The 27,703-nt window shown below is 36.4% G+C and overlaps 1 non-coding gene across 1 annotated transcript; it reads right to left on the bottom strand.

The window, feature by feature from the left end:
* Window positions 1-24,370: 24,370 nt before the first annotated feature.
* LOC122099693 lies at window positions 24,371-24,477 on the bottom strand. The gene has a single exon (XR_006145991.1). It is a non-coding gene; the product is annotated as a U6 spliceosomal RNA (small nuclear RNA).
* Between the last annotated feature and the right edge of the window lie 3,226 nt (window positions 24,478-27,703).

The following is a 27,703-nucleotide window of genomic DNA, read 5'->3' as shown; positions in this document are numbered from 1 at the left end:
ATACTCTATTCAACACTGAAATGATGAAGCGAAACTCCTTTGCACAACTAGCTAAAAATTAATTTTTTAAGTTTTAATATTAAGAGAGCAGAAGCATAAATCTTTAGAAATAAATAAAAGGATAGCTTTGACATATTACTGAGGCTTGTGCTCCTTTCAATATGCAAAATTTAATGTGTCAAGCCTGTTGCAAATGTAAATCTTATTTTGCCAACCCTTTTTGCAAATTGCTTAAAATATAGAGAACCAAATACCACTATCCCTTCACTTTCAATAAAAAAAATCTTATACACCTGTAGGTGTCTCAGGTGTTTATAAATATTTTAATGTAATGCATTGGAACTAATTTTATTCTACATTTAAGTTTAAATTTTAAAGCACTTAATTCTTTTAAAATCCTCTCACTCGGGCACAGGTCTGGATAGATAACTGATGTGGGCAGAATCAGAATTATTCAGAAGGCTATAAAAGAATGTTTACCTAATTTTCTCTCTGCAGGATCATAGAATACAGACTGTCCTTATTAGGAAAATGGAAAAGGTATAGGACAGACTCAATAATCAATGGGAGATGATTGTTTATTAAGGAACAGCGAGAGGCATAGCCATTCCAAAGTGTTTGAAGGTTGTGTGAGGGATCTGGGACAGGATTTTTGTTTTTATAGGAGGTCTGAGCAAGGAGAGGTTATTGAAAAACCCCTAGATCAAAAAGGTGGGGGCTTTTCAGTTGGGCCCACAATGGAATATTTACAGCTAGGCCTATGTGCATTGCCCTGCCTTCACTTCAAAGGAATTCACACATACCTGGAATTTTGCCTGGAATCTGTATTGGCCTAGGACAATAGGATGGGGGTCAATCCCTCATATTCCATCTTTAGATACATAAAATGATAGGGCCAAGAGGGGAGAGGCTATTCTTCATATAGGATCTTTGGAAACATAAAAAGAATTGGGCTGAGAGTGAAGTATCATTAAGTTATGAGAACAAAGCAGATTCCAATGGTTTTAAACCCTGGAGTATAAAAGGTGGAGGTCATTGTGGTTATTTCTGGCAAAGTCCTGCTGGCATGGGAATGTTGAGCAGTCATTGGGGCCGGGGCCTTCAGGTCCAGGTCTGTGCTGGGTCTAAGCCAAAGCCTCTGGTTGCCTGCAGTAATAGCATGGCCTTGACTTGGTCCCAGGTCTAAGTGAGGGCTGTTATCCTGTTAGAAAGAAAGTTGAAAATGCTGAGATCAGCCAAAAGGCTGACATGGTGGCCGGACTAGATACGAGTGACACCCTGGACACAAGCCAGAAAAATTCCATTTGGATCATGAGTCGAAAACCAGTCAGAAGCCAGACCTGAATTGCGGTAGATAAGGGCCTGGTGAGAGAGTTTGATCATTTCCTATAAATAGCAGGTAACAAAGGCAAGAATATAAATTCCTGTCCAGTTAGAAGTTACACAGATATGGACATTAGATGGACAAGCTTCTCAACTTGTTTCTATTGACCTCCTGGCTCTGGTTAATTCTGAAAGGGCAGGCACAAAGTGGCTGATGTGACATCATCTCCTCTTACTTTTTTCCACCTTGTCCGGTGGTCTAGGTGCTTGTGGCTGGGATATGGGCTTTGAACTCAAACCCAGAGCATTTTCCCTGAGCACTCCTGCTCGAGGCTAGTGTCCTACAACTTTGAGTTGGAAGGCCATATTTAGTATTTTGATGGTTAATTTTTGAGCCAGCTTCCAGACTGTTCTTTGCTGGTTAGCTGGGAGATAGAGTATCTGAGGGATTTTTCTGCCGGGCTGGTTTGAACTGCAATCTTTGCAACAAAACCCTTTAATATTTCCAATTAAAGCGACAAGGAGATCAATGGGAACAAGCATAGCTTACATGCACCCTGTCAAGAATTGATCAACAAATACTTGCCAGAACACTGCAATGACACAACTCAATAGATGAGATGAGAGTTTCAGCATAGCTTGGATGCCTGTGAAACCTGAAAACCAAAGTTTACAAGAGGCTTTCCTGGGTTACATATGTTTCAATAGCAAAACAACATAGCTGGCTTTTTCAGGTCAGGCTGTGTAAGGTTTACAGAGAGTGTTCCACAAGAGTCTTAAATTTGTAAACGTAAAGCAGTCTTATACCAAAAATCAGCTGTGTGTGATGGAGTCAGACAGGAGTCCAGTTTCCATAGTGGAGGCAGGATGGTCTAGACAGGATCTGGGCTAGACTGCATCCCTCAGATGAATTCTCAAATTTCCTGGGTAGTTGCTTACATATTTATATACATACCGTTTGAAGACACTTGACTTTAGATGGACATAGAGAATGACATGCTAGATTTAATGTAAATCAAAGCCAACAATTATATACCAACTTTATTCATAAGGTATCTTTTAAGGCATACTCATACCATGTGCTACATACTTGAAATTTCTGAGGACAGAAAGATGTGAAAAAATTTTTTAACACAATTCTTACCTGTAGCAAATAGTTTAAAATGCCTACTCTCTTTCTTTCAATGTATGTAGTATGAAATGTATGTAGTAACATACATTTCATATTATGAAATGTATGTAGTAACATACATTTCATATTCTTTCTGTCTCTTCAAACAAGCCTGAAATCACTATTTCACAGTAACACAAAGAGCAAAACAAAAATAATCTGATACAACAATCACAATCCTAAATTACCTGAAAAAATCAACAATATATGAAATAAATCTGAGGAAGAGGAAAAACAATGGCATAATAACAAAAAAACTACCCTAGTTCTCTCTAGTGAAACAGAGATTTAGGGTCCTACCAGGTACTCCACTTATAGAGGATCACATCAAGTCAGCTATAATTATATATAGATACACAATTCAAAAGAAGATTTTATATTGACTTCACAAGAAAACAGAAATCTATGAAAAGTTGACCAGGCAGGCAGGTGATTGCTGTGACTGTGTTGGCTAATATATTGAAAAGCACAGCTGCAGTGTGGAAATAAAAATGCCACATGGGAAAAAAGTAGGAACAGTGACAGCCAATCCAAACACAGACACAATTTACCACAGCACTGACAGTGAGAACTGTCACTGGAACCACAAGTATTAATATCAGAACATCTCACCACACTGATTTCTATTCCTACGCTTAATGATCTAGACAAAAACCTAATTCCAGAAAAACAAATCACAACACAATATCAAATCAACACCTTGCAAATCAATCAAGAACATAGAGAATCACTTATTAATATCGTAGATCCCTTAAAATAAATCCTCCAAATGGATGAGTACGATTCACAACAATACAAGAAAAGTGATGTCAAGGTAGTATAATTCACAGTAAATAACCAGACACTAGAATACCCAATCAAGAATATAGAAGATAGTTTTCAAAATACATTACAAATACTGCTAAACAATGTGATTAATGAAAAGATACAAAACCTCTACAAGGAAATTTGTGAACAAGATGAGACCAACCAAAGATTAGTAAAATAATTCATGGAGACTACAATCAAAATGTTTAATAAATTCTGGAAGTCAAGGGAGTCCAAGGAAAAAATGGATGCCTACTTAAAAGATATAAGAGAATGGCTAGGAAGGTGGCTCAGTGGTAGAGCGCTTGCCTAGCATACATGAGGCCCTGGGTTCGATTCCTCAGCACCACAGAAGCAAAAAAGAAAAAAGCCAGAAGTGGTGCTGAGGCTCAAGTGTTAGAGTACTAGCCTTGAGCTGAAGAGCTGAGGGACAGTGCCTAGGCCCAGAGCTCAGGCCCCATGACCGGACCCCCCCCAAAAAAAAGATATAAGAGAAGACACATATGAAAAATCAACCCTCCCAACCCCCTCCACTCAAAGAAAAGATGTAAAGAAAGTTCATACAAGACCTAAAACAAAGCTTTAATAAAGAGATAGAAGCTCTGAAAAATGACCAATTAGAAGACAGGGAAATCAAAAACAAAGTAGAAAGTATCCACAGCAAATAGATGACATAGAAGATAATCTCCAGAGTCAAAGACAGAATAGGTCTAATAGGAAACAGGAAATAATCACTTAGAACAAATCCAAGAAATAAGAAGTGATCTTGCCAGAACTTGAAGACTCAGAAGATCAAATATGGGGGAGACAGGTTCAAGAAGGAGAAGACCAGGAAACTAAATGCATGGGAAACATATTACAGAATTCTAGCAGAGATCAGGCCAAACATCCAAAGAAGCTCATTCAGAGAAGAGAAGCTTTTAGAACACCAAACAGAGAATTCCAGAACAGAACAGCCCACCACCACATCATAATCCATTAGAAGATCATTAAAGATCAAGAAAAGCATTTTTAAACCTGCCATAGTGAAAAGATTGATTATTTATAAAGGATATACAGTCATAATAAATATAGATTTCTTAGCTGATATGGTAAAAACAGAGCTTGGCATGATACATGTCAAACATAAAGGCAAAAAACTACCAAACGTGAACTTGCTACCAAGCAAAAATCTCCTTTACGTTTAAAGGATATATAAAAATATTTCATGATGAAGAAAATTTGAAAAAAATGTATCTTCACCAAATCAGCAGTATAGAAGTTAATTAAATATATCTTACATAGAGAAGATCAAGAACAGTAACTGGTTATATACAATGCTCCCTACCAAAAAATAAGGTAAATATATTAAGAGTAGATGAGGCATCGCTGTTAAGAGCAGGTGTATAACATAGCAGGACTTATCAGATATTTCATAGTCTTACCTCTCAATATCACTGGACTTAAATTTCCAAATAGAAGACATAGCAGCATTAAAAAGCAAGACACATCCATCTACTTCCTACAAGAGACACATTTTATTAACAAAAACAAACCCATACTCAAACTGAAAGATTGGAAGTAAAATTTTCACGCAAATGGACACCATAAACAGACCACAGTAGAATTGCTAACATAAGAAAAAATAAAATTCAAAATGAAATTAGTAGGAATAGACATTACATATTAATAAATGCAACTCCATTAGCCCTGAATCCTGGAGCACCCCACTTCATCAACCAAATACTACTTAACCTGAAAACAAATCTCAACACATCATTGTCATCCATGGATGGCCTATCCAGGAAAAACTCAACCAACAAACTGAAGACCTAAAGAATTACATTGACAACCTTGCCCTAACAGACATCTACAGAATATATATCAGAATAGACATTTTTGACAGCAGTTCATGGAAGATTCTCCAAAATAGAACATATCTTATTTCTCACATAAGTTCTGTCCAAATTGAAAGAAAAATTATTTGAATTCTCATATCTTGTCAGACCACAACAGAATAAACTTAGAATTACATAACTTAAGCAAAAAAATTCTCAAACCCATGAGGACAACCACACGTTGCTGAATGACCAGTCGGACACTGAAGAGATTAGAATAGAAATCTGGAATTTTGGGGAATTTAACAAAAAGGAAGTCACAAAATACCAGCTCCTCTGGGCTTCAGTAAATGCAGTACTTAGAGGAAAATTTATAGCTCTGAGTGCCTACATCAAGCAATTAGGGATATCTCAAATGAATATTTTATTATGTACCACAAGCTCCTTGAAAACAGGAACAATACAAAACCCAAAGCAGTAGACAGAAACAAATAAAAAATTAAGTCAAAAATAACTAGAGACAAAATAAAACTTAAAAAGAATCAACAAAACAGAATTGTATCTTTCAATAACTTAACAGACTTGAGAATCCCTTACCAAATATAAGAAGAGAAATTACATAGATAGATAAATAGAAAGCCAGCAGATCAAGATCTTTACTTGCTCTGCAACAGGTAATGGTTCTCAAATACATTTAAAGCCCCAAAAGTTAACCCCCCCCCCCAAAAAAAAAACAAATCCTCACAGAAACAACAGCCCTGTTAATAAGAGGGATAAAGATTTAAAGAGGAACCTAATTGAAGAAGAAATATGAAGGCCAATAGACACATGAATGAATATGCAACATTTCTGGCCATAAAAATGCAAATCAAGGTAACGTTGAGATTCCACCCCACGCCATTAGAATGACCATTATGAAGAAAACTAATAATAACAGATGCTGGGCTTGTGGGGATGTGGCCAAAATGGAACATTAGTACACTATTGGTGGAAATTTAAACTTGTTCAAATAATCTGTGAAGAAGTACAGAGATTCCTCAATAGTGCTCACTTATGATGCAGCAATGATGGATCAAGAAAATTTTGTATATATTCATGACAAAACTCTATGCTTTCATCAGAATGAATGACATTGCCCAAATTTGTTAGTTAATGGAAAGACTTAAAAACATGATAAGTTTAACAAGCCAGCCCAAAAGAAACATAAGAGTACATGTTTTTACTCATTTGGAAAAACTAGAATGTGTTTAGGATATTCCTAGAAAGATCACAATAGCTCTAATAGCTATATGCATATCACCATATAAAATAATGCTTATAGAAATGAGTTCCAAAAATGGATACAAGATGATTGTATAGTGAACTGTTTTTAGTTATGTATATTTAGTTTTACCCTTTGGTATTCACTGTTTTTGATTTCTGTATCCTTTCTCTTATACATAAGTTAATTTGATTTGGGGAAGGGAAGGAAAATCACAGAAATGGCGGGAAAAAGTTTAACCAAAGCAACAGTGCTATACACTAGACACTATGTTAGAAATGAACTTTACAACTTTGGGGGAGTGGGTTGTCGGGGTTGGAGGAAGCAGGAGAAAATAAGGAAAGGTAACACTGTTAAAAATGTATTCATTACTTATGTAAATGTAACCCACCCCTCTGTATATCACCTTCATAATATAAAATCCAAAATAGAATAAGAGAACTCACCCAAATAGAGAAAATTAGAGACAAAAATGAGATATCACAACAGAAATAAGCAAAATTGAGAACATTATAAGAGCATATTTGCAAACCTTATGCTAATCACCTGGAGAATCCTAGAGAAATTAATGCTTTCCTGTACTCGATCTGAACCAAGAAGTAGCACACAAGAAGTAATGAAGAGGAGGTTCTGGGAAGATGGCGGAGGAGAAGCTGGAATCTGAACAAGCTCTCGCATAGAAAGCAGTTTTAGAGTTCCAGTGAACAGTCCTAAGCCAGAGAATCACACCAAGTGTGCCATCACAGAACAGAGAGTTAGAAAAGAGAGGGGAAGCCAAGACAAGGAGACACATCTGAGCGCTTGCCAGCAGCCACTGCTGCAACGGCAGGGTTGCAGCGGTGACCACAGCCGCGGCCATACCTGAGCGCTCACACAGAGAGTCCGGGACGAAGGAGCCAGACGCAGCGAGCGAGAGGATTCTACTCAACACCAGCAAGAACCGACAAGGAGCAGACATCTTCATCCTGCAGTTTGCAGACCAGAGACGACCCAGGATCCAAGACTCGGCGTGAGTAGAAGCCCGACTTCCTCACTCCTTCTCAGGGAGCAGAGGAGGGAAGGCCATCCCTCCCCCCCCAGCACCGGTGATCTCCATCTTGGATACCGACAAAGCTCGGAGGAGCTGCCAGCTCCAACTCAGGCCTTGGAATAAAACAAGTCATTTAGCAGGTCACAAGAACTTAACGGCGAAGTGAACTGCCAGACTCAGCTCCATCCAGGGAAAAGTCACCCAGCTCAGGCACCAGCCATTGGAGTGGCTTTCCTCACTGGGTAACCAGAGCCAGAGACTGCCCCTCCCTCTAGCAGCCTCCACAATCAATTGAAAAACAGAAACCCTGAGAATGGCTCCAGGGTGGGCTCTGTGAGTTTTTCACAAAATAGCCCCAGGGAAAAGCTACTGTTTGTTGAAAGGCCTCAACTCTACCAGAACCTAGCCTCATCACCCCTCTTTTGTGATTCTCAAAGCAGATCACCCTCCCATTAAACTAACCTGGGAGGGGGATCTCAAAATCTTGGGTAAAGCAGAGCATTTTTCTGCCTGTTTGAACAAACTGACTTAAGAAACCAATCAAGCCACAGGACCTCAAGCTGACCAGAGACTCCAACAAGAGGCTGGTTACAGACAAAAGGGAGATACAGGATTTTTCCCACCTCTCCCAAAAAAAAAAAAAAAAAAATCAAAGAACTTTTTTTTTTCTTCTTCTTCTTTTCTTTTTTCTTTTTTTCTTTTTTTTTGGTACCTTATATATATAAATTTTTTTTTTCCTTTTCTAAAATTTTTATTAATCTTTAATTTTTGCCTTTTTTGAAAAAATAATTGTTTTCCAGTAACTTTTTTTCCCTCTTATAATTTTTATTTTAGGAATACATGAATGTGCGTTTTCCTTTCTTTTCTTGTCTTCTTTCTCTTATTCTTTCTTTCTTAATTATCTTTTTGTTTTTTGTCTAGCTCTACTGAACTTCTGATCTTTTTTTTTCTCCCTTTCTTATCCATTTCACCTTTTCCTCTCTTTTGTTCTTCTGTATGTGACTTAACTCTTGTCCTGCACATCCTCAGATAAACCCATAGTTAACTAGTAGACCCTATCCCCCATTGTGTACACACTTAGTCCACAAATTTATTACTCAACCCAAAACCTCTGAGACTTGAATTCCTTAATAGCAGTACTACCTCTTTATACCTATATAATATTTTAAGCATTTTTTTAAGTTTTCACATCTTCTCTATCTCCCTCCTGTTTTCTCAATATATTCACATTCTTCTCTAAATAGATGGTATTTCAATTTCCATAGCTATATTAATTTTTACGTTTCTATTTTTTTTCCTGGTCTCTTTTCATTTCCCTTTCCCTTTATTCTTTTTCTCTCTCTCTCTACTTGCATCCTACCCAACCTATTTCCTGCATTGAGATTAGGACATAGTTAACTCTCCCTGTGCCTCCACACACCAATCTATTCCTATTTTTTACCCACATCTCTCCCTAACCCTAAAAATTTCTGGTTTTCCAAATTCTTCTCTACGGTTCGAAGCCCATTAACATATAGTTGTTTGATGTTGAATAGATGTATCTGTTGAACTAGATTGTATCTGTAGACTATTGACTGTATAAATGCAAATGTTGGTTGATGGTTGCCTTAAGATAGTGTTCTAGCACAAAACTGGTGCTATTTTCATCTCAAATGGGCAGAGTAAGCTGGAAAAACACAAGAAAAATGGCAAATCAGGGTATCTCAATTCCCAATCTTGATAATCAGGGGTCAGAACAGATAATGAACAATCCAGAGGAGAGTTCCCAAATAGCTCTACAAACACTGGTGGCAAACATGATAAATGAGAAGTTTGACAACTTACAAAGGACTCTGAATGAGTGTGATAGGGAGAGAGAGGAGGCATCCCAAAAGTTTATACAGGAATATCATAAGCGTGAGGAAGCTACTCAAAAACTGATACAGGATTTGCGTGAACAACTTGAGAATACTCAAAGAGAAAGGGAGGAATGGCGTGAGCAGGCTGAGAACACTCAAAGAGAACTGCAGAAATCCCTCGAACGGGAAGAAAGAGAACTGCAGGAATCCCACAAACGGGAGGAAGCTAATCAAAGAGTAATTCAGGAATTGAGAGACCAGGTTGAGAATACACAAAGATCACTAAAGGCATTCATGGAATCCATTAACAAAGAGCTGAAGGAAGTCAGGGAGACCACAAAGGGAATGCTGAATGGAACCCAACAGAAGGAATGGGAGTCCAAAGAAACCATAACCAATCAACTAAGTGATTTGAGAACAAACACTGAACACCAAATTAAGGAAGTAAAGAAATTCATACAAGACCTAAAACAGAGCTTCAACAAAGAACTTGAAGCCATCAAAGCTGACCAATTAGAAGCAAAAGAGATAAAAAACAAAGTAGAGAGTCTTGACAGTAGGTTAGACCATGCAGAAGATCGAATCTCAGGGATTGAAGACAGCCTAGATATTATAGAGAAAGAACATACAGCCATCCAAGACAAGTCCAAGAAATATGATAGATCTATCCAACACCTGGAAGACACCATCAGAAGGCCTAATCTAAGGATAATGGGTATAGAGGAGCACCTAGAAACAGAAGTTAATGGTCTAGGAAATTTGTTTAACAGGATTCTAGCAGAGAACTTCCCAAACATACAAAAATTTAGGCCTATTCAGATACAAGAAGCTTTTAGAACCCCAAATAGAACAGACCAGAATAGGACATCCCACCGTCACATTATAATCCACACAGGATCAACTCAGACCAAGGAAAAGATCCTTAAAGCTGTCAAGGAGAAAAGGGTAATCACCTATAAAGGGAAACCAATTAGAATCACCTCAGATTTCTCAGCAGAGACAATCAAAGCAAGAAGAGCCTGGAATGATGTATGCCATGCCCTAAAAACAAACAACTATCAACCAAGAATACTGTACCCAGCTAAACTCTCCTTCATAACTGAAGGCCAAATAAAAATCTTCCATAGCAAAGAAAAATTGAAACAATACATCTCCACCAAACCAGCCCTACAAAAGATTCTTAAAGATGTCCTACACATAGAAAACCAACAAGACCGCAACAAAGGCCAAGAAACTGCACCCAAACTGAGAATCCAAGAACCATAGGAAGAACCCAGTTTTCGCAGCCCCCAAGAAGGTGGATAACATGGCAGCAACTCACAAATACCTCCAGTCCTATCTCTTAACGTTAATGGACTGAACTCTCCAATTAAGCAACATAGACTGTCTAGTTGGATTAAAAAACAAGACCCTTCTATCTGCTGCCTGCAGGAGTCACATCTTGCCCGTAAAAACAAACACATTTTCAATGTTAAAGGCTGGAACAAAATCTACCAAGCCAACGGCCCCCATAAACAGGCGGGAGTTGCAATCCTAATATCAGATACAATAGACTTCAAATTAAAATTGGTGACAAGAGATAAAGAAGGTCGCTACATACTAATTAAAGGATCTGTCCTTCAGGAGGATATTACAATTCTAAATATTTATTCGCCAAACAATGGAGCACCCAAATTTATCAAAGAAACATGACTTTCCCTCAAATCCCATATAGATCCAAAGACGTTAATTGTTGGGGACTTTAACACACCACTCTTCCCACTAGATAGATCAACTCGGCAAAAACTCAACAGAGAAACCGCAAATTTAAACAGCTGCATAGATCAACTAGACTTAACAAATACCTACCGAACATTTCACCCAGCAGCATCAGAATACACGTTTTTCTCAGCAGCACATGGAACGTTTTCTAAAATAGACCACATTTTAGGCCACAAAGCAAACTTGTCTAAGTTCAGAAACATTGAAGTTATACCTTGCATTCTCTCTGACCACAAGGGAATAAAATTAGAACTCAACACCAAAAGCCACCAAAGAAAGTCCGGTATCACATGGAGGCTGAACAACACACTGCTGAATCAAGAGTGGGTCATGGAAGAGATTAGAAAGGAAATTCAAATGTTCATGCTATTCAACAAAAATGAACACACAAATTACCAGCTCCTCTGGGACACAGCAAAGGCAGTACTCAGAGGCAACTTTATAGCTCTGAGCTCCTACATCAACAAATTGGAGAGATCTGAAACTAGCAATTTAATGACACATCTAAACCTCCTTGAAAAAGAGCAGCAAGATAAACTCCAATCCAGTAGACGGAAAGAAATAATCAAAATTAAATCAGAATTAAATTAATTAGAATCCAAAAAAACTATAGAAAGAATCAACAAAACAAAGAGTTGGTTCTTCGAAAAACTTAACAAAATTGACAGACCCTTAGCAAATCTGATCAGAAAAAGAAGAGAACACACCCAAATTAATAAACTCAGAGATGAGAATGGAAACATCACCACGGAAACAACCAAGACTCAGAACATTATAAGGGAATACTTCTCAAAGCTTTATGCTAATAAGTTTGAGAACTTGACAGAAATGGACTTTTCCTAGCAAATATTGACATGCCAAAACTAAACCAAGATGAGTTAAACCAGCTTAACCGGACCATATCAAGCATTGAAATAGAAACAGCAATAAGAGACCTCCCAGCTAAGAAAAGTCCAGGACCAGATGGTTTTACAACGGAATTTTACAAGCCCTTCAAAGCAGAGCTCACACCAATACTCCTCCAACTCTTCAATGAAATTGAAAGAGAAAGCTCACTACCGAACACATTCTATGAAGCCATCATAACCCTCATCCCAAAACCAGGCAGGGACTCATCAAAGAAAGAGAACTATAGACCCATTTCTTTGATGAACATTGATGCAAAACTTCTCAACAAAATTTTGGCCAATCGACTTCAACAATTCATCCAAAAAATCATACACCATGATCAAACAGGATTCATTTCAGGGATGCAAAGCTGGTTCAATATACACAAATCAATTAATATTATTCATCACATCAACAGGAGCAAGAATAAGAACCACAAGGTTATCTCAATAGATGCAGAAAAAGCATTCGACAAGATCCAACACCCCTTTATGATGAAGGTTTTGGAAAAATTAGGAAGCCATGGAACATTCCTCAATACAATAAAGGCTGTATATGACAAACCTACAGCCAGCATTATACTCAATGGTGAAAAACTAAAGCCATTTCCTCTTAACTCAGGAACAAGACAAGGATGCCCACTCTCTCCACTTCTCTTCAATCTAGTATTAGAATGCCTAGCTACAGCAATAAGACAAGACGCAGACATAAAGGGGATCCAAATAGGGAAAGAAGAAATAAAACTCTCCCTCTTTGCAGATGACATGATCTTGTATTTAAAGAATCCCATAGACTCCACTCCCAAATTACTCGAGCTGATTCAAAACTTTGGCAAAGTAGCAGGTTATAAAATTAAACCCCCAAAATCAATGGCTTTTCTGTATGCCAACAATGAGAAAAGTGTGGCTGAAATTAGGAAAGCAACTCCATTTGTAATAGCCCCACAAAAAATAAAATACCTAGGAATTAACTTAACTAAAGAAGTGAAGGACCTCTATGATGAAAACTTTAAAATCTTAAAAAAGGAAATCAACACAGAACTTAAAAAATGGCAAAACCTCCCATGCTCCTGGATTGGAAAGGTTAACATCATGAAAATGGCCATACTTCCCAAAGCAATCTACAAATTCAACGCAATACCTATCAAAATTCCAACCTCATTCTTCAAGGAAATAGAAGAGGCAATCCAAAAATTCATATGGAACAATAAAAGACCCTGAATAGCAAAAACGCTCCTCAATGGAAAGAACACTGCTGGAGGAATATCAATACCAAACTTCAAAATCTACTATAAAGCCATAGTAATCAAAACAGCTTGGTCTTGGCATAAGAACAGACCTCAGGACCAATGGAATAGAATTGGAAACCCAGAAATGAACCTACAGACCTATAGCCATCTAATCTTCGATAAGGGAGCTAAAACAATAGAATGGAAGAAAGACAACCTCTTCAGTAAATGGTGCTGGCAAAATTGGTTAACTACATGTAGAAAACTAAAGCTAGATCCTTATATATCACCCTGCACCAGAATCAACTCCAAATGGATCAAAGACCTTGAAGTCAAAGCAGACACTCTGAAAACATTACAGGATGGAATAGGAGAAACCCTAGGTCTCCTTGGCTCAGGCCGAAATTTTCTGAATAGAGACCCGGAAACACAACAAATCAAAGAAAGGTTGGACAAATGGGATTGCATAAAGTTGCAGAGCTTCTGAAGGGCAAAAGACATAGCTAGCACGATCAATAGAAAGCCCACGGATTGAGAGAAGATCTTCACTAGCCATACAACAGACAAGGGTCTCATATCTAAAATATACTTGGAACTCAAAAAATTAAACCCCCCAACAACAAATCCACAAAGAAACAACTGCCCAATAAATAAGTGGGCAAAAGACTTAAAGAGAAACTTCTCTGAAGAAGAAAGAAGGATGGCCAATAGACACATGAAGAAATGTTCAACATCCCTAGCCATAAAAGAAATGCAAATCAAAACAACATTGAGATATCACCTCACTCCAGTTAGAACGGCAAAAATCAAGAACTCTAACAACAACAGATGCTGGAGGGGATGTGGACAGAAAGGAACCTTACTTCATTTTTGGTGGGAATGTAAACTTGTTCAACCACTTTGGAAAGCAGTATGGAGGTTCCTCAAAAGACTTCACATAGAACTCCCCTATGACCCAGCAATCCCACTTTGGGGCATTTACCCAAATGTTTACAAACAAGACCACACTAAAGCTACCCGCACAACTATGTTTATTGCAGCATTATTTACCATAGCTTAGATATGGAACCAACCCAGATGCCCCTCAGTAGATGAATGGATCAAGAAAATGTGGTATATATACATAATGGAATTCTCTGCCTCCATCAGAAAGAATGACATTTCTCCATTTGTTAGGAAATGGAAAGGCTTGGAAAAAATTATATTAAGTGAAGTAAGCCAGGCCCAAAGAAACATAGGTCCCATGGTTTCCCTTATTTGCAATATATAGTATATGTATGAGTCAAGCGGAAAAGGTCAGATAATGTGATGTCAGGAAAATGAACCCTTAGATGTGTATTTTATTGTTTTTTTCTTTCGTGCATGTGTTTCTAACACATTTATAAGATTATCTCTTTGTTGCTTTGTATATCCCTCCCCCACAGTATAACCCCTGCTTTCACTCTATTTGATGTCAGTATAACTTGTGGAGGAGATGGGGAAAAACCAGTTGTTTAAGGATACAGGTGGACCTGTTGCAACAATGAGAAGTTCCAGTTGTCATGTCCAAAACTAGCTTTACAACGTCGGTGGGAGGGGGGGTGTGGGGGGGAAGGAGAAGGATTGGGATTGGGGGGGGGAGGGGGGAGGCTGGGAAGGGATGTGAAGGGTAAACAAAGGAGGAGGCTGCAATGCTTGGTAAGAAATGTATGCATTATCCTGCCCACGTAATTGTAACTCCTCTGTACAGTATGTTCACAAATAAAATTAAATTAAATTAAAAAAAAATGACAGAGGTAAAAAAAAAAAAAAAAGAAATGGAAAGACTTGGAAAAAATTATATTAAATGAAGTAAGCCAGACCCAAAGAAACATAGATCCCAATGGTTTTCTTTATCTGCAATAACTAGTATATGTCTAGGACAAGCAGAAGAGGTCAAAAGCTATGTACATATGATCATATAAGATGATGTTAAGCAAAATGAACCCCAAGATAGGGACACTAGAGACTTTATCTTTCTTGCTGTTGTTTGTAATGTACTTATAATATACTATGTGATTTTTTTTTTCTTTGTATGTTCTTCCTCCATGGTATAACGCCTGTTTTCACTGTATTTGATTCTGGTGCTCTGCATCTTGTATATACAGTTTTCTAATTTGGGGAGGGGAAGGGAAATAATAAAATGCTGAAATAAGGATAAAAAAAAAAGAAATGCAAATTAAGACAACATTGAGATACCACCTCACCCCCGTTAGAATGGTTATAATCAAGAGATCTAATAACAACAGATGCTGGAAGGGATGTGGACAGAAGGGAACCTTACTGCATTGTTGGTGGGAGTGTAAACTTGTTCAGCCACTCTGGAAAGCAGTATGGAGGTTCTTCAAAAGACTCCACATAGAGCTCCCCTAGGACCCAGCAATCCCTCTTTTGGGCATTTACCCAAATGATCACAAACAAGGGCATACTAAATCTTCCAGCCCAACTATGTTTATTGTAGCATCATTTACCATTGCTAAAATATGGAGCCAACCCAGATGCCCCTCAGTAAATGAGAGGATCAAGAAAATGTGATATATACATACACACACACACACACACACACACACACACACACACACACACACACACACACACACAATGGAATTCTATGCTCCCATCAGAAAGAATAACATAGCCCCATTTGTTAGGAAATAGAAAGATTGAAAAAAATCATATTAAGTGAAGAAAGCCAGTCTCAAAGAAATTTAACTCCCATAGTTTCCTTATTTGCAATAATTAGTATACATATAGAATAATCTTATCAGATGAATTGAAAAGCTCAAAAGCTATGTACATATGCCCATATAAGATGATGCTAAGTGAAATGAACCCCAAGACATGGACACATGAGGTCTCTCTTTGTTGTGATTGTTTTAAATATACTATGCATTTTTTTTTGTTTCCTTTGTATGTTCTTCCCACTATGGCATATCCCCCATTGTCACTGTCCTTGATTTTGTTACCCTGCAACTTTATATACATTTGTCTAATCTGGGGAGGGTAAGGGGAATAACAAAATGCGGAAACAAGGACACAGGAACAAGGAAATGCAACAAGGAAACCCACAGGACAGTATATTGGAAACAAACTACGACCTCAGGCAGGGTGGGGGGAGGGAAGGGATAGTGGGCCAACAATAAGAGAAGGGGTAACAATGATTGACAAGTAATGCATTCATTGCGTTACTTATGTAACTGTAATCTCTCTGTTCAGCATCTTTACAATAAAATAAACATTTAAAAAATAAAGAAACAAAAAATTTGGTTAAAAAAAAAAGAAGTAATGAAAATGAAATGTCAATAAACTACTTCCCATATCGGAAAAATCTAGGACTCAATGAATGAACCATGAAATTAAGGCCTGCAAAGAACTTACAATACACAGATCTAAGTCCTCAATGGAATAGAAAGGTAAATGGAATTATTAAACATTCTATGAAGCTAGAATTAGACTCATTCCCAAATCAGAGAGGAACTCACCAAAGAAAGAGAACTATAATTCTACCTCATCCCAGTTAGAATGGCCATTATCAAGAAAACTAACAATAGCATAAGCTGGCGTGGATGTGGCCAAATGGGAACTCTATTATGTTGATGGTGGGAAATTAAACTTGTTAAACCACTCTGGAATGCAGTATGGAGTTTCTTCAAAAGACTAAATATAGTTCTCACATATGACCCAGTAATTCTCTTCATGGGCAGTAATCCAATAAATAACAAACAAGCTCACATTAAAGCTACCAGCATAACCATGTTCAGGGCCCAGGCCCAAAGTTAAGGACTGGAAAAAATTACCACTGCTATTATTTGTTTTTGCAAAGATGAATCTTTTGACATAAGGTACCAATTCATTGTATTACAGTAGCTAGGATAGGACTTAAATGTAGTGGGTGATAAAATGGCCTCTTTGTTGAATATCAGGAATAGATGTAGGCAGTCAAAGAAAAGGGAGATTTTTTTTGTTGTTATTGCTTGTCGAGGAGCTTGAAGTCTGGGCTTGGGCACTGTCCCTGAGCTCTTCAACACAAGGTGAGTGCTCTACTTTTTGAGCCACAGTGCCACTTCTGGTTTTCTTGTAGTAAAATGGAGAGAAGAGTCTCAGAGACTTTCCTGCCAATGCTGGCTTTGAACCACAATCCTCAGATCTCAGCTTCCTCAGTAGCTATGATTACAGCTGGGATCCACTGGCACCAGGCTAAAAATGGGGGATTTTTAGAAAATAAAATCCACCTGTTCACCTTTGTTTAAACCTCATATATCACTATTAGAACACTTCACTCTCAACTTATTTCATCAGAAATTTGTAAATTTTCTCTTTACCTTCATGTGAGAATACTGAAGTCAATATCAATTCAGCTATGAGACTGGATCAATTGTATGGTAATGGCTATCACATAAATCAAGAACTGTTACATCAAAACAAATGAAACCCTCATTTGGAAAGATATTTTTCTCTTTTTATTACAAATATGTACTTGATTATTCCTAATTTGATATTGGACCTCCTAACAGAGTGATGACATTTTCTTTCTCTTCAGCAATTGGCCTTTACTCACAAAAGGTCAAATATTTAAGAATTCAAAGATTTCCATTGATAATTCATTAAACTGACCTCTAAGAAAATGTGCATTTCTGGAATTTGGTCTGTTGTCTTGTTCTCACATACACACGCTTTTTATGATTCACTTGTTCTACAAGGAATTCAATTTTTAATCAATGAGTGTCCAATTTTAGTCTCTCTGATTAGTCTTTCAGACTCTCTCTCGAGTCTCATTTCAGTCTGCCTCATAAAATTATTTAGTTATCTGCTACATGACTCTGAGCTTCTGTTTTTTGCTTGACTTCATGTATGCTGTGATGGAAGCACTGCCTGGCTGTGCTTACTGTAATTTTGTTGTTGTTGTTGTTCTGTTTTGTTCTGTGTGTTTGTTGTTGGTTTTTTTGGTTTTAGTTTTAGTTTTTGTTTTTAAGAGATCTAGGGGTTTTTCTCCTAATGGTACAAAGAATAGCTGACTAAATTGCTGTTTTAATTGTCACAAAATGAGGCAATCTGGCTTCCTTGCAAAGACATAAATGATCCTGTGTAACCACTTACAGAAATGATCTATCAAGGTGGCTTTTCAAGGTTGACTGTGAAAGATGTTCATTTCCAAGTCACCACCATAGAACAGATCATATCCCTTGGAGCATACTTTTGGAAGGAAGGTTCCCCTTTCTTCCTTCTCTTTTGATAGATCAAACCCTAATATTCTGCGTCGTGGTCAGCCTGGAGCACCTTTTCCCAAGAATATTCCGTCGTGTAAAAAAGGACTAACTATCAAAATAAAGGGGAAAATACTTGTCTACTACAGACTGATTCACCTGGCTTATATCTGTTGTTAATTTCATTATTTCAAACACATGGATAATTTATATTGGGATTAGACAAGTGGCAAAATACTAATGGAATAAACATTCAGTTTACTTTTATATATCCAATATTATACATTTAACCCCTTATGAAAAATTAAATCAAATTGTAGAAACAATGTATACTCTGGCACACGTACACCATCATCTACTCAGAAATTCAGTCTCTCTATAAATATTTATTTGGTTGAAATTAATAAAAAAATTAATTAATGAATATGACTTTTATCTATCATCTGAAATACTCCTCGTTTATATAATTGTATATAATTTTATCGATGTCACCTAGACAGGAATTTAACATGCAAGTAGAAATCAAATTTCTATAACTTAAGTGATATGAGAGGAGTCATACCCTCGTGTACTATGTGGTGTGAATTTTACCATAGTGCTGAACCCTCCCACCTAATACAAAGAGTCATGTGCAATAATTTATTATTTGATGTTAAGATGAGCGCTAAGTGTAGGATACACTTTGAAATATTACATTAATTCACAGAAATGAAACAATAATGATATATTATTTGTTTAAATTTTAATGCTTCTCAATTTTTCAATTCATGAAATATATTATTAAAATTAGTTTCACTTTCTTCTTTTCTATAGCTACTAAAATTATATATTAAATATTCAATATTAAGAAATCAGTAATAAGTAACCTATTATTAAAATGATATACTATTAAAATATGATTTGAATTATAGTTCTAACAAATTGTGATGTAAAAAACATTTAATATAATTATGGGCAATATTTTTTAAACTTACCAGCTTGTTATTTGTTTCCTAATTGTGTCATTTGATATTCTTGATCCAAGTCATTCTTTCACCTTAATTGTTTAGTTTTCTATTTTATCTTTCTTGGTCTACTGATTGTGCATTTTGTTTTCCATTTTTAGTGACTGACATCTGAAAATCTGTATGCTAGTTTATTGCTTCCTATATTAAAGTAAAATTACTGCTCTCATAGCTGTTCTACTCTTCTTTGTATAGTATAGTATTTCTCCCACTCCCATCTCCTGTATTGCTGCTCTCATTTATTTTATTTTATTTTAAATTTTATTGTCAAGGTAAAGTACAGAGGGGTTATAGTTATGTAAGTAAGGTAATGAATTCATTTCTTTTCTCACTTGTTATCTTTTCCCCCATTTTTTCCCTCTTCCCTCCCAACACCACCCCCACCACCCCCAAGATTATGTCCAACATATTGTCTTGTGAATATCACTGTTGCATAGGTTCCCCTTTTGTCTCACCATTTTGTTTTTTTCCCTTTCCTTTCCCTGGTTCAGATCAACATATTTACAATATCCAGGTATCAAATCAAATACAGTGACTACATGGGATAAACTATAGGTGGGGAAAACACAAAAGGATAAAAAGAAATCACATAACACATTAAGAACCACAACAACAAAAACATATCTTGGAGTTCACTTCACTTGGAATCACCTTATACAGTCATATGTACATAGCTATTGAACTATTCTGCTCATCTACTAAGATTATCCTTGATGTACAAAATAATGCTCTCCCTATTACCCAGTAATCCCACTTCTGGGCATTTACCCAAGTGACCACAAACAATGCCTCACTAAAGCTACCAACACAATTATGTTTATCACAGTATTATTTACCATAGCTAAGATATGGAATCAACCCAGTTGCCCCTCAGTAGATGAATGGATCAAAAAATATGACACACACACGTACACACACACACACACACACACACACACATTCACACATACACATATACACACATGGAATACTATGCTTCCATGGGAAAGAATGATATCACCTCATTTGAAAGAAAATGGAAAATCTTGGAAAAAATATAAGTGAAGTAAGCCAGACTTAATGAACCAAAGGTCCCCTGGTTTCCCTTATTTGTAATAGTTTACATCAAGGATAATCGCATGCATTTTAATTTGACATTTTGTTCTGTGCTGAGCATACAACATTATTGCTATATTGTTTGTTAGTATTTCTGCAGGCAGGCATATTTAAAGAATTACGTTCATCTTATCTTGTTCTTTAGTAAGAACAACTAAAAGAGCAACCCCTACTAGGAAGAGCAACTCCGACTTACGTAGCTTCATTCCTATGTAAGGCCAGTGTTGTCTCCTTTATCCTCATGTTGTACATTACAACTCTATACTTGGTCATCCCGTCTATCTACTACCTTCTACATTGTAAACTAAATGCCTCAGCAATTCTCATTTGCTTTACTTTTAAAAAATTTCTCTCTTAATGTTTGAGGTTGGGGTGTGTGAGTGTGTGTGTGAGTGTGCGTGTGTGTGTGTGTGTATGTGTGTGTGTGTGTGTGGTTTTACAAAGATCAGAAGACAACGTTTTTCTTCATTTAGAATACATCTTTCAAGTCATTGTAAGTTGTGGCTAATGGGAGAAGTATTTTGCTATTTAAAAGATGAAACAGAAAAATATATTTGTTCATGTACCACAGTTGTTTTATTAGTCTGTAGTTGAAAACTTAACTTCGATTTATATCTTGGCTGTTGATGTGAATAATGTGAATAACAATGAAATACAGATATACTTAAGAGTTACTCATACAGAAATAATCATGTGATTGGTGGGTCAGATAATATTTCAACTTTGCATTTCTTTAGAAAACTGCATACTACTTTCTACAATGAGAATACTAACCTGTATTTTGAACAAGAGTGAAAAAAATTTTATTTCTCTACACTCTCACCAACATTATTACCTTTAGAGTTTTTATAAAGGCAGGTTTTTACGATGTGCAGTACCCCAGACTGGCCTTAAACTCAAATCCTCTTACTCCAACCTCCTAACTGCTTGCACTTACTAGCCTTTACCATCACACCTGGCTCCTTTGATGTTTTGATTAGTTTTAATAGTTATGAAGTAGTATCATAGTAATTTTGAATTGCATTTCTCTATATTGACTTCTGTTCACAAAGCATTAAGCCAACATGGAAGTGGTATTAAACCCAACTTTGTAAACCCACTGGTGATTTTCAGGGATTTTTGGAAAACAGGTCTATTCAGAACTTTTGTTAATCTCATCTTTAATCTCTCTATACAAAATCAATACTTAATTCAATATAGTAGAAAGGAAAAAAATCAAATTCCTAACATTTTTCAATTTTTAATAACATGATATTGCTTAAATCGTTTTCTGTTTACACTTGAGACTATATAACTCAATTTAGTTGTACCTTTTACAAGGCTATACGTATTTTATTTATTTTATGTTGATTGCTCTTTCCAAAGCCTGCGAGTCTAATTTCCCTTAGCTTCTTTCAGTCTCATGTAGTTCAGATTTCAAACTGAAGAATAAATGGAAGGAAGCAAATAAAAAAATACATTTCCTCTCATCTGATGATGCCTCTACAAGAGTGAGGAAAGAGTTCATCCTTCTTAGGACCTATGAAAATATATCAAAAAGAGAATTTATTCTGCTAGATTTTCCCTATCTTTACAATGTAACTTAAATGATGTAAAAAACAATATACTGCTGAGATATGTTTATGTTTTATCAGGTTTGTACTTTTTTATATGGACTTAACCTCAATCTACAACATTACTTCATGATTCTGTCCCTGATATTTTTAAACTACCAAGACATAAGATAATCAACTTGATGTGCAGCATGACAAGTTATCCATCTGGCTTCCTTCGAAGCAGAGCATAGTAAATAGATAACATTACATCTGGTTATTCACTACATGTAATGGTTTCTGTAATACTTATTGCGTTCTATTTAGTATTTTAAAAAACTGCTGGCTAAACTCAAAGCTCATTCATAGAATTTTATGTTAAGTATTTCACAAGTTTTATTTCTTAATTCTTAAGATAAAATTTGCTTTAATGCTAATGTTATTACCATCTTAATGTTGGGAAAAATTGTAATTAAAGGCACGAATTTTATGGCCCAAAGACACACAGTGAGGAAGGAAATGAGTTAAAGTTTCCAACAGTCTTTCAGCAATACAAAATGATAATTAAAATCTCTCCATTCTCTTACACTCTCAGTTCAATATTCATGTTATCCAAGAAATAATATCATAGCAATGCCCATGGTTATTTTTTTCTGTTACATTTTGTCTTCAACCCAGATTGTTTTGGTGACATTGGCTTATCATGCACAGAACTGAGCGCATAAATTGAGGTCCAAGGAGGGGCAAATTTCTTCTGTCCCATAGTTCGTTTCCTTTTTAAAAAGTAATAAAACTTTCAAATATCATCACTTACAGTTTTTAAGAATCCAGAAGCGAAATGAATTCACATACAATCAGTCCAAAATGCTTTAAAATTAGTAGATAATAAAACAGGCTCCCGTGAAGTAAATATTTTTCTACTTTTAAAATTATTTTTAAAGCCTTGTGCTGGATGGCCACACCTGTAATCCTGTCTACTTGGGATATCTACTCAGGAGCGCCAGATCTGTGGATAACAGTTGGAAGACAATCAGAGCAAAAAAACAAATTCATAAGATTATTTTTCAAAACTTTTAATGAACTACCAAAGAGCCAGGAATGGTGATGTAGCTTATATAGAACCTCATCAATCTAGAGAGGAAATGCCTAGCAAGACCTTGAAGTCCTGAGTTCAAACTCTGAGCATGCCAACACAAATGCACGAGTACTCATATGTGCGCGGGCGTGCACAGACACACAGACACACACACACACACACACACACACACACACACTTTTGCAAAATACTTTCATGTCAGTGTTTTGCATTAATTTCTTTGTTAACAATATTATATAGGGAAAATAAACTTTTCCTTCTCAGATCATTTTCATACATTTTTATTGGAAAAATACTGCACACAGGGGTCACATTTACATGAGAAAGGTAATGAGTACATTTCCTAAAAAGCATTGTTACCTCCTCCTTTATTTCCCCCCACCATCCTTTCTCTCTAACCTCCACAAGTAGCCTCTTCTCCCCGTCTCCCCCACCCTGCCTAAATATAAACTTCATTTTTCATCATAGTGTCTTGTGCATCTCATTGTTACAATTGGTCAACCTGTATCCCTATTTAAACATTGTGTTTTTACCTTTCCCCTACCCAAATTAGAGAAGCATATATATAAGATATTGGTGCACCAACTTCAAATGCAGTGAAAACAGGTGTTATAAAGTGGGGGAGGAACATATAAAGAAACAAAAAAAAATCACATCATACATTGTAAGTCCATTAAAAACAATAGCACGAAAGAAAAAACCACTTGTGTCAATATCTTGGAGTACATTTCCCTTAACCTCATCTTATCTAGTCATATGCACATAGCTTTTGACCTTTTTTATTTTTCCCAGATATATATTAGTAACTGAAAATAATGGAAAGCAGGGGTCCTATGTTTCTTTGGACTTGTCTTACTTCACTTAATAAGTTTTTTTCCAAGTCTTTCCATTTCCTAACAAATTGAGTGATGTCATTCTTTCAGATGGAGGCATAGAATGAATCTGTCTATCTGTCTGTCTGTCTATCTATCTATCTATCTATCTATCTATCTATCTATCTATCTATCACATTATCTTGCTCCATTCATCAATTGAGGGGAATCGGAATTGGTTCCGTACCTTAGCTATCGTAAATAATGTTGCAGTAAACATAGTTGTACTGTTAGTTTTATTGTGGTCTTGTTTGTGATCATTTGGGTGAATGCCCAAAAGTGGGATTGCTGGGTCCTGGGGGGCTTTATGTGGAGCCTTTTGAGGAACCTCCATACTGCTTTCCAAAGTTTTTGAACAAGTTTACACTCCCACCAAGGATTCGGTAGGGTTCCCTTCTGTCAACATACCCTCCAGCACCTGTTGTAAAAATATGGAACACTTCAAGAATTTGCATGTCATCCTTGCACAGGGGCCATTCTAATCTTCTCTGTATTGTTCCAATGTTAGTGTATTTCCTGCTGAATTGAGGACAGAACATTTTTTATATATGAAGTGTAATTCATTTTCTTTCTTTTTATTGTGAAAATACAGTACAGAGGAGTTACAATAACATGGGAAAAATAACGAATACCTTTCTTATCAAGCATTGTTGCCTCCTTTTTGTTTCCCCTTCCTCTCCCTTCCCAAACTCCCACTAGCTCTGACACCTGATCCTCTCCCCCATCAACGTTGTAAAGTTCGTTTTACGACATAACGACTTGTATATCTCATTGTTGCAATGGGTCCAACTGTATCCCAATTTAAATGATATTTTTTCCCTTCCCCTCCAAAAATTATACCAACATAAAATACAGTGAAAGCAGGCATTAAACCGTGGGAGAGGGACATACAAAGCAACATAGAAATCATCTTATAAATATATTAGAAACAATTGGATTAAAGAAAAATCATTTGAATACTTATCTTTGGGTATATTTCCCTAACATCAGCTTATCTGACCTATCCTGCTTGACTCAGACATATACTAGTTATTGCAAATAAGGGAAACCATGGGACCTCTGTTTCTTTGGGCCTGGCTTACTTAACATATTTTTTTCCAAGTCTTGTCATTTCCTAACAAATGGGACAATGTCATTCGTTCTGATGGAAGCAAAGCATTCCATTTTGTATATATACCACATTTTCTTAATCCATTCATCCACTGAGGGGCATCTGGGTTGGTTCTATATCTTAGCTATGGTAAATAATGCTGTGAAAACATAGTTTTTTGAGTTCTAGGCATATTTTAGATATGAGACCCTTGTCCGTTGTATGGCTAATGAAGATCTCCGAATCCATGGGCTTTCTATTGATCTTGCTAGCTATGTCCTTTGCCATGCAGAAGCTCTGCAATTTCATGCAATCTAATAAGTCCAACTTTTTTTGATTTGTTGTGTTTCTGAGTCTCTATTAAGAAAATTTGGGGATGTGCAAGGAGACTTAGAGTTTCTCCTATTGCATCCTGTAATGTTTTCAGACTGTTTTAACTCTGAGGTGTTTGTTCCATTTGGAGTTGATTCTTGTGCAGGGTGATATATAAGGATCTAGCTTTAGTTTTCTACAAGTAGTTAACCAAATGTGCCAGCACCATTTACTGAAGAGGCTGTTTTTCTTCTATTCTATTTTTTAGATTCTTTATCGAATATTAGATGGCTACAGGTCTGTAGGTACATTTCTGGGTTTTCAATTCTGTTCCATTGATCCCGAGGTTTGTTCTTGTGCCAGTTCCAAGCTGTTTTGTTTACTATGACTTTGTAGTAGATTTTGGAATTTGATATTGATATTACTCCAGCACTGTTCTTTCTGTTAAATATCATTTTTTTCTACTCCATGTTTTTTATTGTTCCGTTTGAATTTTTGGATTGCCTGTTCTATTTCCTTGAAGAATGAAGTTTGAATATTAATAGGTATCACATTGAATTTATAGATAGCCTTGGGAAGTATTGCCATTTTCATGATGTTTATCTTTCCAATCACGGAGCATGCGAGTTTTTTTGCCACTTTCTAAGTTCTGTTTTGATTTCCTTTTTCTGGATTTTTAAGTTTTCATCATAGAGGTCCTGCACTTCTTTGGTAAAGTTAATTCTTAGATATTTCATTTTTTGTGAGACAATTATGAATGGAGTTACTTTGCTATTCAAGCCACTCTTTTCTCATTGTCGGCATACAGAAAAACCATTGATTTTTGAAGGTTAATTTTATACCCTGCTACTTTGCCAAAGTTTTGAATCAGCTTGAGTAATTTGGGAGTGGAGTCTATGGGATTCTTTAAATACAAATCATGTCATCTGCAAAGAGGGAGAGTTTTACTTCTTCTTTCCCTATTTGGATCCACTTTATGTTAGCATCTTGTATTATTGCTGTAGCTAGGCATTCTAATACTAGATTGAAGAGCAGTTGAGAGAGTGGACATCCTTGTCTTATTCCTGATTTTAAAGGAATTGGCTTTAGTTTTTCACCATTGAGTATAATGGTGGCTGTAGGTTTGTCATATACAGCATTTATTGTATTGAAGCATGTTTCATGGATTCCTAATTTTTCCAGAACCTTCATCATAAAGGGGTGTTGGATCTTGTCAAATGCTTTTTCTGCATCTATTGAGATAACCATATGGTTCTTATCCTTGTTCTTGTTGATGTGATGAATAATGTTAAATGATTTGTGAATATTGAACCAGCTTTGCATCCCTGAAATTGAATCCTGTTTGATCACGTTGTATAATTTATTGGAGTAATTGCTGAAGTCGATTTGCCAACATTTTGTTCAGAAGTTTTGCATCAATATTCACCAAAGAAATGGGTCTATAGTTCTCTTTCTTTAATTAGTCCTTTCCTGTTTTTGGGATGAGGGTGATTATGGCTTCAAAGAATGAGTTTGGTAGTGAACTTTCTCTTTCTATTTCATTGAAGAGTTGTAGGAGTATTGGTGTGAGCTCTGCTTTGAAGGCCTTGTAGAATTCTGCTCTAAAGCCATCTGGTCCTGGGCTTTTCTTAGATGGGAGGTCTCTTATGGCTGTTTTTATTTCAAAGCTTGATATGGGCCTGTTAAGATGGCATGACTCATCTTGTTTCAGTTTCGGCATGTCCATATTTGCTTGGAAAAGGCCTATTTCTGCCAAGTTCTCAAACTTATTAGCATAAAGTTTTGAGAAGTATTTCCTTATAATGTTATGAATCGTGTTTGTTTCTGTAGTGATGTTTCCATTCTCTTCTCTGAGTTTATTTGGGTGTGTTCTCTTGTTTTTCTAATAAGATTTGCTAACCCTCTCTCAATTTTGTTAATTTTTTCGAAGAAACAACTCTTTGTTTTTTTTTATTTGTTCTATGTTGTTATTGGATTTTAATTCATTTAATTCTGATTATTTATTTCCATCTCCTGGATTGGGGTTTATCATGCTGCTCTTTTTCAAGGATGCTTGATGTCTCATTAAATTATTGGTTTTAGATCTCTCCAGTTAGTTGATGTAGGAACTCAAATCTATAAACTTGTCTCTGAGTACTGCCTTTGCTTTCTTCCAGAGGAGCTGGGAGTTTGTGTGTTCATTTTTGTTGAATATCATAAACACTTGAATTTCATTTCTAACCTCTTCCATGACCCAATGGTGGCTCAACAGTGTGTTGTTCAGCCTCCACTTGTTACAGGAATTTCTTTGGTGGCTTTAGGTGTTGAGTTCAATTTTTTCCTTGTCATCTGGGAGAATGCAAGATATAACTTCAAT

The sequence above is a fragment of the Dipodomys spectabilis genome, unplaced genomic scaffold (genome assembly GCF_019054845.1).
Source record: "Dipodomys spectabilis isolate Male_0828 unplaced genomic scaffold, ASM1905484v1 ptg000529l, whole genome shotgun sequence".
NCBI classification, from domain to species: Eukaryota; Metazoa; Chordata; class Mammalia; order Rodentia; family Heteromyidae; genus Dipodomys; species Dipodomys spectabilis.
The sequence above is the reverse complement of the archived record's forward strand: the minus strand, read 5'-3'. Positions and strand labels throughout refer to the sequence as shown.